This window comes from Cicer arietinum, unplaced genomic scaffold, assembly GCF_000331145.2.
Source record: "Cicer arietinum cultivar CDC Frontier isolate Library 1 unplaced genomic scaffold, Cicar.CDCFrontier_v2.0 Ca_scaffold_5815_v2.0, whole genome shotgun sequence".
Taxonomy (NCBI): Eukaryota; Viridiplantae; Streptophyta; class Magnoliopsida; order Fabales; family Fabaceae; genus Cicer; species Cicer arietinum.
The window spans coordinates 18837-23853 of NW_027339462.1; positions in this window are offsets into that span (position 1 = coordinate 18837).

A 5017-nucleotide genomic window follows, 5' to 3' on the forward strand; every position below is an offset into this window, starting at 1 on the left:
AGCTCTCTCAGAAGCAACCAATCCAAGCCAAGAATTTATGGATTTGGTAGAGTGCCAGTCACAACACTAGAACCAAGTTAGGTGAGCTTGAAGGCATCGGTTGAAGCCCTTAGTTGCAAGGTCTTTGATTGTGCCCAAGAAAGGGATGTGGGACAGGCAGCTAAGCAAAAAAAACTAACCCTGCAGTACAACTACAAGAGGGGGCCCTACCAGTCATAGTCTTCACTCTTCTCCATAAGAACTCAATTCCTGGGGTTTTTGCTTCCTTAGTAGACATCCCATCTCGTATCTGTATCTATCATCGAATGTGAGCCCTCATCTCATGCTCCTACTACCTCTTCACTTCAAGTGGGAGTGATGGACGAATGAAGATCGCCAACTCTTTCTTCCCCTTACCATCCAGGATACCGTGAATTTACTTCAACTTCAATCGGACCGGCTTTTCAAAGCAAAAAGGCGCTACTGGGTGAAGCTTTCTCGGTACAAGGTAGCTTTCTCAGATCAGAGGAGATGAAAGATGGGATTTCCTTCCTTTTTCCTGGCCTTGCCCATTCTCCAAGCAGACAACAGACAATCGACTTTGCGGGTATTCAAACCACTAGTGCAAGCCATACGGGGGTAGCACTTTATTGGTCCAAGATTGCTAGACTCGGAGTGGAACATGGCTGGAAGAGTAGTGTCTTCATGTGCTAGCCCCTTTCTATGAGTTTATAGCCAACCAAGTGGCCAACGACGGTATAGTAGGGACACCTGTATAAGGAATAGAGTAGCTGTTTTCTTCTCTCTTTTCAGTCCTATCAGTTCGGGTAACTAGAGGAGTTGAGTTGTTGTTGTTCTCTTTATCTTTCTTGTAACACTGTTAACGGGGGCTCCCTATTATATGCACGGGATTCGGTAGTTGCCTCTTTGTTCTTTCTCCGGTTGTTAACAACTAGAAGACGAATATCTAACTAGAAAGCCAGTAGAAAGTGTAGCTAGCCAGTGTAGCTTTCTGGTCTTGCTTGTTGCTTGCTGCTTATCTGTTGTCTTAAGGCGTCAGCCATTCCTTCCCAAGGAATGGAGACAAGGACCCGTATCCACTCTAACCTATCTGCGAGCCAGTAGTTGTAGATGTTTTTAGTTGTGTTCTAACTCAGTTGTTCTATTAGTAGGAGTCGTTACTGTACTATTAGTAGTTGGTAGTAGCTCTTCTATCTAGTAGCGGTTAGTAGTTAGCAGTAGTAGTAGGCCCTTAATAAATAGTTCAGTAGTGGGTATGCCCTCTCTCTAACTCTATAAGAATGGAATCTAATCTATATCATGATATCTGCATCGAGAAGAGGCTATTCCTTAACCTTCTTTAAAGGGAGTGAATTGTCTTCTCCCAAAAGATAAAAAGAAATGAGCATTAGCCCTTTCTTAAAATAAGGAGTCCGTCGACCAAAAGTAGTATGTGTTTTAAGCCAGGGCTTTCTTTCATGGAGATCTACTCAAGTGCTTACTGGAGATAGACTCATTTCTTTATTTAACATTTTCTCGGGAAAATTAGTTGCAAATAGATTTATGCCAATAAACTGACATTCAAATCGATCAACTCGCTAAAACCCCGTATTTTTTATTGCAAGTCCATTTGAGCCTATAGACGGACATTGAAATCAATACAGATTAATTTTCCCAATAATTTTATGCTGCAAGTCCATTTCGCTCGTAGATGGGATCTCAAATCGGCCTTTTTGCGTTTGACCAAGAAAATTGCTTGTTTTCGGATTTCTCTTCCTAAGGCAACATCTCAATGTGATAACGATCCCCTACCCCCATGTTTTGGGCTTGTTTTTGATCGGATTGGTAGGTTTGGAGTGGAGGATAAAGACTTAGATTCTGATTCAGTGCCCTTCTTATTATGTGTTGTCTGAACTAAGTATGCAAGCAACTCCCTATTCAATCAACTATGGAGATTGAGTTACCTCTTCGAACCTAAACTAGCTCACTAGCCCACAAACTTAGATTGGAATGGATTGTGAATCGGATTAAATAGTTCATGAGCTTGACTAAACCGTACTCTCTATTCGTTCTACTTGAGCTATCTCGCCACTTTCAGACTTAGCCTGAGACTTCTAACAAAGGACCCATTCAATTTTAACTTGATCATGAACTCCTCACTCCAATCGAGATGAGTTAAAATAGCTACTCCTCATTCTTCATGAGCTAATTCACTCCTCACTCCAGGAAGTGAGCTACTAGAATATGAACTCTATTAGCAGTTCATTCCAAGGCGTAGAAGAAAGCTAAGAATGAACATTTCATTGACCTACGGGTAAAGCACACGGCAGGGCTTGAAATCCCCATCCCATTGAACGGAAAGATGAACTAATCCGTGCAAGCATAAGAGGGCTACCCTGAATAGAAAATAAAGCCCATCTCCTTCCTAAAGAAAGAACCTTCCATTATCGATACGGAACCCATTTCTCGTTAACAAATGAGTTGATTAGCTTATCACGTGGCCTAATATGATCAATTTCGTGGCTCGCTATCCTATAAGAAGTAGTTTCTCCTGAACTTCCTATATTCGTTACATTCTAAAGGACAATAGATACACACACTATTTCAAGTTAATTTCATTGAACCTTATCTGGCTCAACCCACGGGTCAGATTTCAAAAAAACCTATCGATATACTTGTTTTGATGTAGCGTAAATGCCTTATGTAGATGCTATCACTTATTCTGCCTCGGCCGGATGCTGCCTTAGTTGATGTGATAGAATCCCCCTTGCTTCCTAATCATTTACTATGGTCTTGCTCAGTTAATAAAAGAAATTCGCTACCCCTACCTTCTCTTTCTTCCCTCACCCCACCTTTAGCCCTTGCTTTCGTTTTGCGCTAGCTGCGAAACCTTATTTACGCTAATTGTGCTTCGTCACCTCTTTTTTATTTATGATGTAGTAGTAGCGCACACGCTCGCACTTAGAGAAATTATGCACTTCTCTCGTTATGCAAGCCAGCTTTCTCAAGGAGGAGACATGGTTTAGCAGTTAATTACATCTCGAAGAAGACCCCATAAGCTAAGGACGCCAGCAAGTACCAGTAGACAACAATTTCGATATTTTGGGGGAGACACACGAAAGGCGCCGATAGATTCTATGACCAAAGGCCTTGTCACGAGCTGGGCTAGAACCAGCGCTTCCCAGTCCGGATTTCAACCTTTCTGATCGTGACTTAAAAAAGTAAGTCGTAAAGTGGGTGGAGAATTGGTAGCTGGCTTGTCTCAGGGGGCTACGTAGGTGACACGAGCTAGGCAACCAAAGCTAATTTGTCATTCATTCTCTTTTTTGAGGTCTTCCGGAGAAGGTGAGTCGTAATAAATGTCGGAGTAGGACTATCTAACCGTTGTTCTTCTATCCAGAGTAGCCGAGATCCGAAACTTCCAAGGGCAACTGCAGCCGGAAGTGTTCTATATCTATGACCAAAAATAGTCAGAAATAGTACTTCTATTCGGGATTATATTAAGATAAGAGTGGAGCGTCCTTTTCTCGAAAAAAGGATCGCGGTCTTGCAAGCAGTCTTACCCGGTCGCCTAAAAGGCCAGAAGTCAAACAAAAGAGGGCTTGGCTCGCTCAGAATAGAAAGGCCTTGGTTATGGGGGACCATCCCGTAGGTATCTTTTGGGAACATAGCTAAGCTATCTTCCTCCTTGGAATGTGACGAATAAGTCCCTAATGCTTTAGCCTAGTTTGTACTGCTCATGGGGTTTAGTAGTTTGCCACTGGATATAGGAATTAAAGAGCAATTCAAGGAACTTTGAATGGGGGCGTTGAGACAAGGACGGGAATCTTCGTCTGGAACGAACCACCTCGAGAGTCGAACTCGAGCACTTCGTAAGAAGCCTTCTAAACTAAAGAAGTGGATACATAGTTGGTTAGAGTTACCTTTTTTGTTAAAGTTATGAACGATAGGAAAGGATTTGCTTAAGGTTTCTTTGTTTAAGAGACGAAGGAAAGGTTTTCGGTTGTTTACCTGATTCCTCACCTTCTTCTCTTCCTCGCACTAGCTTTAACAGTGCTTTACGAAAGATGTTTACGCCTGAGATAGAACCTGGTTGGGAAATAGCTTTATCACCTCTGGAATAAGAGGACCAAAACCAGGTGCTTTACTTCTCCAATCACATGTGTTATTAAGCATATATATAAATGGAACCCAACAAAACCTGCTTTCTCCCCGAAAGCAAAGTAATTTGCTTTCTAGTTCTACTAGTTAGCCTGCGAGTAGGAATTATTCTTCGGAGAAGACTTTTTCTTTACTTTAAGTGCTTATGCAGTACTTGACATATCCTTGGTTCCCACTCCATTGAATCAGATAGTGCCATACATCTCACCAGAGTCGTCCGATCCTCTGATGGATAAGATTAGTCGCCTTGAACGGACATTTAATAAATTAAGTGGAGACAAGTATGATGTTGCAGATCTTGAGAATCTCTCCCTATACCCCAAAGTAAGGCGGTTTCCGTATGGTTTTAAATTGCCAAAAATAAGTATAATGGAATCGAATGCATAACGAAATAGGATAAAAAGAGGGTTACCTAAGAACTGAAAAAGGCTGGATGTATGTCGGAACTCTATAGCCCATGGGAATCAACAATGAGCTACTTGTCCAACTATTCTAGCGCAGTTTGACCGGACCCACGCTGACTTAGTTGATGAACACTGACCCAAATACAATTTATGACCAGATCTGGCTAACGCCTTTGTGACGTACTATGCATACAATACAGATACTCTGTTATCAAGGCGTAAGCTAGAACTCGTTAAGCAAGGACCCACTGAGTCTTTCACCGACTTCATCACATAGCTTACTATAGAGGGTAAGGACCCAAACTGCTTAGGTTCAAAATTCTAAAGAAAAAGGAAAAGGAAATAGGTCAAGCAAGAGGACTTAGAGAATTCCTCCTTGCTCTCAGGCTACCTAGTTATTGGTCTTGAAGATGAATGATTAAGTAATTCTTTCATACCATAGTCTACCTTTTCCAACTAAGTGATTGAAATTG